The following is a 10804-nucleotide window of genomic DNA, read 5'->3' as shown; positions in this document are numbered from 1 at the left end:
TCTCTTTATCTTAAATAGCTCTATGATCACGTTGGTGTTAATCGATCTGATTCACCAATCATCGCCAATAAGCTGAGGTCATTGTGGTGGGGAACGCTCTTTATCGATTTTAGGCAGCTCTCTATTCCTCTAGATAGGTCGGATTCGCAGCAAGCTATTCTAATTACCTCTTACAAGAATGATGCTTGATTGTAGTCGTGAGAAGATGGACAAGTGCAATATAATTGTTTTTGTACAAACACGTTAACTATACTCGTGTGAGTAGTTAGTGACTGCCATGTACGGCATCAGTAAGCGATTGGAATAGAGATTCACTTACATGTTATAGAAGCCATTGAGCTTTGCTGAATCAATTGGTACAAACTTGTTAGCTACAAGGGAAGTTTGATTGGTAAGGGAACATTGTGTTTGAGCCCGCATATACCTTCTTGCTTTTCTTCAAAGTAAATTCACTTCAATCCCGACACGTTTTCTCCTACTGGTATTAAGCTGATATTTAGCACATTAGAAGGCAAAAACTTCGTTCACTTCCAAATCAGTATAGATTTTAAGCCGTGTACTGGTAGGCAATTAATAGATTAGGCTGCTAGCTAGCTTCCGATGGACCGTAACTTGAACTCAACCGCAAGCATTGAAATTACTTGCTAACGAATAGCATTATAAAGCATTATTGTATGATCATCTTGTCATGGTGGTAGCCTTTATTTGCAAGGCCTAACTATTCTTATTGTATCCTTGTTGTATCATACTAGGGTTCTTCTATAATTGCTTTTTGTTATATTCACATATTTCACTATATACCTATGTATTGGATTGGTCAAAATGTTATCTATTCTAGCTAGTTTATTTAAATGTTCTTAACTCTCGGAAAAGCCCTACATAGCGGCTGTAAGCACAGCAACTTTGCATGATGGTTCGTTAGAACTTTATAGCTCACAAAAGCCGCACGATGTATAGCGTCAGCATGAAATAATATCATTATGTGCCATTTTTGTCTGCCAAGACTTCTTTGCTGTAATATTCAGTTTAACGACTTCAATCGAGTTGCACTCTCCGATAACCATTTTGTTACGTTTTTATAAATTATAGTATCCCTACAAATACTACTAAATGTTTTTAGACGCCCATGTGGAGAGTTGTTCGTAGCTTATCTATTTCTTCTTGCGCCGAAGATTGTCAAAAAACTTTAATATTTTAATCCCTAGAACCGATTTTACCTCAGAACGATTTCTCTCGTGCGAGGAATGATCGGGTTATGTTTTACTAAATTCATATGAGGCCTTTCCTTCTGATTCTTCCTGCCGACTTTTCTTAATGCATTCAAGCGATTCAGTACAATGTCGGGGCCTCTCCACAATTATGCAGGGTCCATTTAAAAGGATCTGACTGAATTTGTTAACCGTCGAGCCTGTAGTCCACTGTTATACGCTCCTTTTTTAGGGAATGGTTTGTCGTTTACATAGAAATCTTTAGTTAGAGGGTATTAAAAGTAACAGTTTAGGCGCATGCTGTTAGAAATTAATAATATCATTTTCAATCCCACGCAAACTCGTTAGTTGGCGACTCTTTACTTAGCTAAAACACTGGCTTTCTGGCCTGCCTAGGATTCATGCCTCTGGTCTCTCATGTATACAATTTATGAACAAGATCTAGAATTACGTCTTCAATAGCTAAGTGTTATCTCCAAAATGTATAACAATGATCATAATATATCGAAAAACGCATACGAAATGTTTACAGTAAAATAATAGACCTTGATAATTGTTCCTAGACACACGTATATATTATTTTATCATAAGTAAAAATCTACTTCTAATAGAAGATTGCAACTTGGCTACAGGAAAAGACATGGGTGGCTATTAGGGTGACGTTCCACCATCAGGTACGACGCTAGGTAATGTTATATTTTTCTCTATTTTTCGTCCTTAATGGCTTATCTTCTCGTCTATAACAAAACGCAACATTAAAGCCGTATTATACCGTGTCACAGGCCACCATCGATGCTTGCTGGTTCGTAGTCACAGTATAGCCTTTCCGTACTACCAGAAATGGCTCTGTTTCTCGTTGATATTCTCAACATGTGTATTTTACTAACAGTTTGATGACATCTGCTTTTGTTATGTGTCCTTATGGCTTACCGTTAAATAATGAGGAACAGGATGCTACAGCTGTAATTGTCTCTGCAGTTATAGTGAGGTACGCAAGATTATATTCGTCGTAGATAAAAAAAGAAATCTTTATGAGTTTGTAAAACTCGGTTTAAGAAGTAACAGTGTATATATAATATTTAATGGGTCATCGCACAGCCTTTTGGTAATCACTAATTATAAAATAAATATGCAGTTCCGAAATTTGGAAAACACATTCAACTCTGTACTTCTCTCATCTTTGACTTTAACTGTGCGGTAATACGGCCTTTTTTGTTTACTAATTGTTTACCGTAGCAATAAACAAACAAGGTTAAATGAGAAAATAATTAATGAATCAGCATTTTTGCGGCAAAAACCGGATTCTTAGGGTTTGGACTGATAGGAAGCTTTGAATGTCGGTAGTAAACTTGGCTATTACATCGTACGCTTACCAAGATTGCGATACGTTTGCGTTTCCGTATGAATCTGATACAAGCTTGTGCAATTAAAGTACGCTTAGAGCTCGTTTACCAAAAAAGAAAACCATTCAAACAAAGCAAAGCAGAAAGGTTCTACTTTAAAGAGATTTTCGGTTCATTGTGGAGGCATTACTATGGTATGCTTGACGTGCTCGCATACCGACAATTTCAAGCGGGAACGCGACCATTAATTGTAGAGTGTTCTCCATGCATTCCCTGAGGTTGCATACCATGACGGCACTATTCTGAAACGGCGAGGTATCCACCAAAACCGCAATATTAAACGAAATGACGCCAGATCCCAACTATACTCTGTCGGGTACACAAACGGCTATTCTGAGTTGAAGGATCATTTATTATTGTTAACTAAAAAGGGTTTTGTTTGTCTGGAGGTTAAAGAAAAGATTTCTATTAGTTTACTAAGGATGATCGCCTTTCGATTTGGTTGTGTCTTCAGGTTTCATGTTTCGGCTGATCCTGAACTTCTAGTTATCTTATTACTTATATATGAATGGATTTCTAAAGGTCCAGCAAGTGTTACGTAAGTCACTAAGCATGTCCTTGTATGCTACAGTGTATTGCCTTATATATACAAATGATGCGAATAAAATCGCCATAATTTTAAATGAAGAATCTATTCTGCTAATTCAATATTATATCTATTTGCTTCGCATGATATCCTTAACTTGGTAGAATAAACGATACGCTACAGCACTTATATTATCAACATGTGTTAACTTTTCTTCTACACTTTTGTCATTGTATTATTTATTTTAGTATTATAAAATATTACGTTTATTAGTTCTGGACGTATATATTAGAGCGAACAACTGCAATCTCCTTCTTAAGGCAAAAAATCTGCTCTACTTTACATAATATCGTGCCCAGGACGGCGTCACTATTACCTTTATGCACGTGTGTACATTAACAGCCACTGCAGCATGAATGATGCAGCCCTTAAGCACCAGTGGCTCTTTCAAATCTACCGTAGGCTCCATGCAGAACATTTACGTTTTTTCGCCCTGTTCCCTTCAAAGTCTCGATAGCCAGCGGATAGAAAAGGTATATATCCTAGAAAGTAGAACATTTGCGGAGCTTGTCTTGTTCTGCTAAGGTGTCCGCATGGTTTAGTACAACAGCACCGTGGTCGACATGCTAGTGAAGCTTAGAGTATCTACCGAGATAGCACACCAACACAGTCTTTCTTTTGTGGCAAACAATGAGAGTCAGGTTTTTTGATCTACGTCCATCACCTTTAAGGCGGTTCGCTTACGGGAGAATCTAAGTGATTTAAGGGCTCTATAAAAGGTGTGGTCTAAAATTCCTTGCTGCGCTTTTATAACAATAGATCCCTTACCTGTCATTAGGGTCGACTTTCTCACCACACTGACAGAAGCGAGAAATTATCAAACGTCAGTCAAACGTGGATCAACATAAACATGCGCAGCGTTATTGTCTAAAAGCGTTCCAATTGACGAAAAGAAAACCATTTTTATTCATGCTCCCACTCCTTAGCTTTGTACAGCTAGCAATGTCACATGTTTATTCTCAATATCACATAAGTATTTATTGAAAAGGTTAGTCGACACTTTTGTTAAAGAGTAAACATAAAACTTCGAAATGTTTCTGTTCAGAGCAGCATTAATTTTTGGATCTTCGTGACTGACACTGTAAACCAAAAGAAAATAGGCTCCTATAAGATTCCAAAAATTGTAGGCGTTTAACCATAACATCGACTTACCTCACGCATGGGTTCAATACTGATTAAAAACTCTCCTTTATCAGAAACACCCCAAATATGCTTATCTCTTCAACGGCGTTGACCGGGAAACTTGGTAGACGTAATCTAACCCGCTAGATCATAGTTTAATATGCTTCATGCAAGAGGAACCTGCATGTAATCACTTCATTTTTTAAGGTCAAATTCGATTCCTATATCGCCCGTAAGATGAGGTTCGCAGATATGTTTCGTAACATTACGTCAAAATTCCCGCCCAAAGTGCTATCCACGTATTGCGGATTTAGCAGTGACTACAGAGACAGCTCAAGTTTTTAATGACAAGGAACAAGAGGACCAGTCCAAAGGAATCTTTTTGCTGTACGCCGGTTTCAAAAAAAAATGTGGCTTATTAGGAATAGACACGACGGTGGTTCGTAGGCTTGATCTGTAAGTGCATACAGCTCAAGAACAATAGATCCGGTAAGACCAAGCCAGTGGACTCTTTTGGCCGCGTTATGTGAACTGTTAGAGCACAAGTTCATAATTAGGATTTCCTCACAAGTAATGTAGGTTTGGACTACTGCATAAAGAAACTTTGGCCGCGCGTGCAAAAACCTCAAAACCACTTTTTTCCTGCATTTCTGATGGAGACAGCTTACAGCACTAATAAGCTACTACGAAGCGTTTCTGCATGCCACATTGGTATTTGCCTTTTGTAATACAAAGGAGCAAGCAATAGGTTTGAGAAACCCTTTTTTCTGAAAATCAAATAAGACTGACTAAATTACTTTCAGTAGCAGCTTTGATTAGATAATGTCTACAGCTTTATCACACTGCAGATTTCCGGACGGCAACGCTCGATGGAAGGTCTTTTTTAGAACTTTTAGAGTACTTTATGTACATCACAGGGTGGGAATGGTTCATGGTGTTCCAGGATGTTATCGGAGTCTACCCCGATCGTAGGAACTGGTTTCGCCATCACAAGTATTGACTCATCATCATTGACATCAGGCTAGACTCTGACAAACCTGAATTTCCAGCAGCAGTACAGATTGGCAGGAGAAGTAGTCGGTGGCTTCTGAATCACCTTCTGAGTTCCTACCGAGCGCGCTTACTTTCTCTAGATGCGAGAATCTTAACTTAACGTTTGTTTTCGTCCATCTGACATGGGTCGAGATGTCGCTTCTCTTCTAGAATCTCAATTGCCATCCACTTCTAGTTTCGCTTCTAAAATTGACGAATTTGTTCAGTTCGCTCCCGACCAAAACGAAAGATTCCTTCTCCGTGGGTCGTACGTTACTTGTAGGTCTACTTATTAATTTCTCGACGTCCGTGATGACATCTAGTATTCCCGCACCTAATCCCATTACGGCCATAGAACTCCACTCTAACTGCCGGTTGCGATTGCTGTCTTTCTTTAAGGCGTCTGTACCATTGTCCGACCATCTTCTTCAATCTTTGCCTTTGACCCTCACGGTGATATTTTAGCTAAAGCATAACAAAAGTATTTGCTTCCATGCCAACCGTTATGTAAGTATCCTTCGCAATATTAAACACCTCTGTGCTTTTCAAAAGCACTTTTTATCTGCTATCTCTGTTGGTCGTTGTTCGTAACCAAAGCGGTACCAAAGCGGTGCCCAAAATAGGACTATAGACCCTAAGCCGCCTTTGTTCAGCCAACTTCGGGTTATGAACATTCAAAAGAATCCTCGCGATGTCGTTTACTGTTTTGCTGGTTTCGGTTATGGCCATCTTCATATGCTGGATCTCCCTAAGCACACTATAGCATGTGTACGAGGTTTATGTGTACCACTATTTATTTGGCGTAAATTACCATTTTAATTTAGCTGCCAGCTGGGAGGAGATTGATAGGCTGTTATTGCTTCTTAATGATAATGCAATTGTCTCGCTCGTCCTTAGTGCTAGCAAAAGTTCGGCTGCTGATCTCCGTTCATTCAGAGCGCGCAAGGCCTTGTTAGCCTTTAGTTCAATTTCCATGACCGTCTTTACCTCCACTGCAAAGTCGTGTACGTACGCCAGCAGTTCGAGTCCACTTGAGATGTTTTGCAGGCGCAGCATCTTATAGTAGGCAATACTCCAGCGGTTTTAGGAATACACCCTAGGAGATACCTGCTATTGTATACCCTAGGAGATACCTGCTCTGATCCCTAGCATGTAGCCGGCCTATTGTGAAGATAGTTGGAAATCATCCGACCAAGATAAGGCGGTACTCGTTTCCTGACTAGGGTCTCAAGGATGACCCTTCGAGGCAAGCTGTTAAAAGCATTTCTGGCGTTCAGAAGAACGACCAGATATAGCTCATGGTTCTACCACGATGACCTGTGAAATAACTCAGCTGTACCGACCACTTACTCTATCGCCGTGACTACCGATCAATTCGTACTATGTGGAGGACAGCAGGCTGCGGTCCTCAGTCAATTCTAGTAGTCCTATTTCAGTAGCCCTTTGGAATTCTTGGCCAGCGATTTTATGCTGCCTGTAACCTTTAATACCCTTGAATAGACTTTCTTCCGACCGAAAACAATAAAAGGGCTAATAGGCCCTTAATATGCCTGAATCAGAGGTGGTCCTGTTGAAGGGCAGGCTGATAAGAACCTGAAAGTTGCCATAATGTTAATACCAGACATTCCTAACTGGAAGATATTAATTGGAGGAGAAAACAGCAGCTCGTCATTAAGTGCCGCAGGGTGTTTAGTTTGCAAAATACTTAGGCACTTTGCGTACGATAAACCAGTCCAACCAAGCAGAACGCATAGGCACGCCGCGGCATTAGACCGGATTTCAGCAGGTAGGGACACCACGTACTGCTCTAAGTTGGAATTTCAAGAACAACAGAGCAATTGTGACTAAATCGACTTGCACTCCTGCGTTGCTCCGAACCGTTATGCCTCGTAGCGTTTCGGCAAGGGCTTCTACATCCAAACGACGGCTCGTTTTTGGAACCAAGTTAACGGCTTGATCTCCTAGAGACACAACTGGAAGCCCGCCTCGATGACAACAAATGAAGTCACTCTATTTGTAGTAGAGGATATTGGCATTCAAACCGGCAGGTGTTACCGCACGTGCAATTTAAAGCCTCTTCATTTACGCAGCCTAAATACCTCATGGAGGCTTGACACCTAATTCTTATGACACCGTAACTTGCGAGTCCCCTGGTTTTTAAAGCTCCAGACGTGTAGGGGGCGGAGGCTGGCTGAACTTGTTTTGAGCTTATTATCATCATCCTAATTTGCCTACCTAATATATTTGACTCAAATTATGGCAATCGAGCAGTAAGAAGCTTTATAAACTTAAGTACCATCAAGCCAAATAGAATGGCAGGATATGTCGAGAGTGAAAGCGAGGAAATGACACCGTCTTGAATAGTTTCGTACATTGATCGCTGCCTGGACCAGAGTGTGGGCCGTACTGGTCCGGCTCATCCAAAACACCATTATTTAAACCGTGTGTTTGGGTATCCTTTTGTAACAATCGTATGGAAATTGGCACAAGAAACTAAAAGACAACTCTGTTTTTAACGGGCCCGTTTGAAGGCATATGCGTGGATGGGGCATCTTATTTTTCTGATTTCGGCCTGCTTGGCCTTACTTTTACAAGTAGAAGCAAGGTGGTCGAACGTGTCACAGTTCTCACAAAGTTGGTCGCAGTAAGTATTTATAATACGTTAGCAGTCGTAGTGTTTCTAGACGAACATTGTGATTACGTTACACCGAAATCAACTTGTTCCACTCAAAAACACTGTATTTAGTTCAGTAATAAACGTCCAAAAATAACATTTTTTACCAGCACTGACAAGATTGTGTGAGCGGCCTTTTAACGGTCTCCACAGTTTGACGACTACAGTAATGCCTGTTGGTCTATATTCAGATGAAGAAGAATCGGAAGAGAAGATGAAGGCGCAAAAGCATATTTGAGATATGCCATACCTAAGTTGCATAAGATATGTGAGTGCAAATCTTAATAATAAGACTGCTATGGACATCGCAAGGTCGCAATACCTGAAAAGTCTCAAAAATCAAATATTTTGTGGTTAGGGTGTAAATCAGTTGTACTGCTGTATACGCCGTATAAGATAGAAACCTAACTGAACTTATTATATAGTATATTAGAAATTATGATCGATGATTTGATGCCGTACTTGTAGAATAATGAATAATTATTATTACTGTTATTTTATATAGTAATTATGAGATGTGAATGTATATAATATAATCATCACCCTTTCATTGCTCTTAGCGCATAAAATCTGCCCCTCCGCGCACAAGTATTATGCCTGTGAAAGCGGCCACGCTGTCCAGCTATACCTACACAAATGCCGTCGCAGCTCTTAAATCCCCGCTGGCCCTTTCAAGTCTATCATAGACTCTTTCCAGAAAGTTTGTAGTTTCTGGTTCTTTCGAAGTCTCGAGCAAGCAATGGATATAAGAGAAATTCATCATGGAACTCATGCCAAGTAAAGTAATTTTCAAGGAATCAAAGAACTAGGGTGTCGACCTAGGTTTTACCCCAAACTAGGTCTCTACTATAATGATAATAGTGTGATGCATATATATCAATTTTAGTTTTATTTGTCAGAAATGTTGCTTTGGTACGTTAGAGTCAGTTTTGTTTCATGTTTCTAAACACCTATTTTAAGAGTGAGTCGTAGCGAGCCGAAGTGAGCGCTTTCGTCATCTTTTGTTATTTGTGGCAATTACTATTTAGAGCGCACACTTCGAGCTAATGATCTTATCTTTTTAGGCTTGACTAATTCAGCCAGCGCGAGACCAGTAAGCTGAAAGTTTTTACAAAGCTTAATTAAATTGCGCAAGTTCTGCTATTCTGTACGCATTAAAACAAATAGACACAAATATATATATATATATATATATATATATATATATAGACACGAATATTCAGACGTCTTGCAGTCATCTTTCCACTCATTTCAGCGAGCCGAGTGGAATAGAGTCCGGCTGTTCCCGTCCGGTTGCTGAAGCGTCTTCCGTGAGTCCAAGGTCAAAGGCTGTTAAGCGTGTGGAAATAAAGGAATTGACGAGACAGAACATCTTCTTTTGCGTGTCGTGTTGCTTGTACGCACGTGTATGTCTCTGTGAGCGAGATTGGGTTGTCAGTTAGCCATCATTGGATCGGTTTGCGCGCAATATAACAATGAGTCACTATAACTTAGCCATCGTATCGACCAACTGACGTTAGTTTTGTTGCTTACTGTGTTAGACGTGCCAGCATTTTCATTGCGCGTAAATCTATCACGTGCAAAACTAGGTCAGTGATGGTCACTGCTGCAGCTGCCGTCGTTATTATGCATCGCTCTACGTCCATGCTTATCTGCGCTAAACAGATGATGCCTAAATATTGTTGTTACTATACCATTGCCTCTTTTCTACTCTGTTGCCCTTATCCATCTGGTGTTTCCTGCTTCCAATGGCCCAAGTAATATGGCAGGATAAAGATAGGTGACAGGTGACGTTGCTCGTGATACCGCTGCTGCCATTGGTTGTGAGCGGTAGGAGTTGCGAACTTTAGCTTTCTCCTCTAGAGACTATTTAGAGAAACGCTAACGCCGATAAACGACCTTCTCGTGAATTCCACGCCTCATTGAGTCGAGGTTGTCGCAGTGGCCTGTTCACAGTAGTACTGTTCCAGCAGTCATTGCGGCCGCTACCTAACCGCCGTACAGAAAAGACAAAGCCGCTTTTTTACATTGGGCTCTATAGGCAGCAAGCCGGACCATAACGCCATCGATTTGCGTGTCGCGGATCTATCATTACCACACAGCTGCATGCACTCAACCCGCGAGAAGACATAAAGGAACGTCGACTGGCAGCGAGCGATCAGCAGTCCTGCCGTTGAACACATCCATTTTGAGAGCATTGATAAAAACCCTTGGATCATGAAAGCTTGCGGGTATTGATCGACCTTACTGGACATGAAAACTCAAGCAAATGAACAGATAGATACTGCCTAGATATATGAAGTGGTAACATTTGTATTGGAACATGACTGAGAAGAACGGAAATACTGCAGCTGCTTTTCTCAGAATACTTTATTTCAAATGTTTTCTAGCAGTGAGATTAAGTTTTGATTGCAAAGATCTTCAGAGTTTGTGTTATTATTGATATATTTAGTTAAAAATAAGCAATGTTAATTATTATTTAATTATTGTACCCATATTTTAATTGTCACTTTTGATTGCGCAGGTTCCTATAGTTACCGTTACGCTTAACAACATATCCGGTTTCGGGTAAATAAGTTATGTACGTACCTTTTTCATTAAATGGGAACTAAAGTAATATTGAAGATTTCTATAAGAATGATGATTTGTATGTATAGTGTAGAAAGAGGGAATTTAATGAATAAGCGCAATATATATGATTTTAAGAAAGTGCATAAAAGTAATAATACACTATTTCATAATATTTTTAATATTCTGCTTTTCATGTTGAATTAAATCC

The 10804-nt window shown here is 39.9% G+C and overlaps 1 long non-coding RNA gene across 3 annotated transcripts in view; it reads right to left on the bottom strand.

The window, feature by feature from the left end:
- The window catches only part of LOC111268445 (uncharacterized), a 79886-nt gene that overhangs the window by 47856 nt on the left and 21226 nt on the right, over window positions 1-10804 (bottom strand). The window contains exon 2 of one of the 3 annotated variants that reach the window (XR_015314218.1): window positions 7626-8347. The exons of the other annotated variants lie outside the window; for them this stretch is intronic. This is a non-coding gene — a long non-coding RNA (uncharacterized LOC111268445). Of the gene's footprint in view, window positions 1-7625; window positions 8348-10804 lie in introns of those variants that run through there. 3 annotated transcript variants of the gene reach the window in all.

The sequence above is a fragment of the Varroa jacobsoni genome, unplaced genomic scaffold (assembly GCF_002532875.2).
Source record: "Varroa jacobsoni isolate VJ856 unplaced genomic scaffold, vjacob_1.0 scaffold_1286, whole genome shotgun sequence".
In the NCBI taxonomy this organism is placed as follows: Eukaryota; Metazoa; Arthropoda; class Arachnida; order Mesostigmata; family Varroidae; genus Varroa; species Varroa jacobsoni.
The sequence above is the reverse complement of the archived record's forward strand: the minus strand, read 5'-3'. Positions and strand labels throughout refer to the sequence as shown.